The following is a 1003-nucleotide window of genomic DNA, read 5'->3' as shown; positions in this document are numbered from 1 at the left end:
AACAGACAGCTGGGTTTGTGATGACCAGGAGAACCACAGAGTGACTTGCCAGCCTGGTGAGAAGGTTGTGGATCAGTCAAGACCTCTAACGAGACTTATGTAAGGAGGAAGAGGGAGGAGGCTGGTGGCTGTGGTACGTGTAGATAGCAGTGAAATAGGGAAGGGTAGCGGAAAGAACTTTGAAGCCAAATTTAGGGTGCACGCTAACAGACTGAAATCCTCAACCTCAATGGTAGTGTTCTCTGAAACGGTTCTGGTTGAACATGCAGGACCAGGAAGACAGGCAGAACTGCAGGATCTCAATCCTTGGATGAGGCAGTGGTGCAGATTATTTTACAGGGACTGCTGTATTGCCATCCTTATTTCTGCGAACTCTGCAGAATAAGGTGCGTGAAGAGGGGGCTGTTGGCCAGCTGCCCAGTTTCAAAGGTAGCACCAAGAGGACATGCAAAAATAAGGGTAGAAGTACCACACGCCCCTACATCTGACAACAATCTTGTGACATTCTTCCTACCCCTGATATTACTTTTTCCACCAGGACCCCAACTATTACAACATGAAATTTTGAATTAAAATATCAGGAATAATGAAATTTAGTTTTAAAATTGTTCGACCACAACATTGACACAGACTACGAATTTGATAATACCTATAACCTATTCCATTTTTAGAAAAGTGTTCTCCAATCGCAAACAGTTTGGAGACTGTGCTACTTTTACAAGGTCTAGCACAAGTCTTTCCTTTCCTGCCCCATGGCATTAGCATCTTTTCCCCAGTTGGATGGAAACTGTTGAGTTTCTAGGATTCAGATTCTTTTCTATTAACAGCAGCTACCAGCCCCAGAGTCCAGTTCTAGGGAACAGTACTTCACTGGGGTCAGTGTTTTAGGAAAACAGTAACTATGTTCTTCCTCCCCCAGCCCAGGTGCTGCTGTGAGGAAGTGGGAGAGATGCAAGTCTACCTGCCATGGCAGCCCTGAGACTGGGGCTGTGGGACAGCTGTC

Source organism: Carettochelys insculpta, chromosome 25, assembly GCF_033958435.1.
Source record: "Carettochelys insculpta isolate YL-2023 chromosome 25, ASM3395843v1, whole genome shotgun sequence".
NCBI lineage: Eukaryota > Metazoa > Chordata > Testudines > Carettochelyidae > Carettochelys > Carettochelys insculpta.
The sequence above is the reverse complement of the archived record's forward strand: the minus strand, read 5'-3'. Positions refer to the sequence as shown.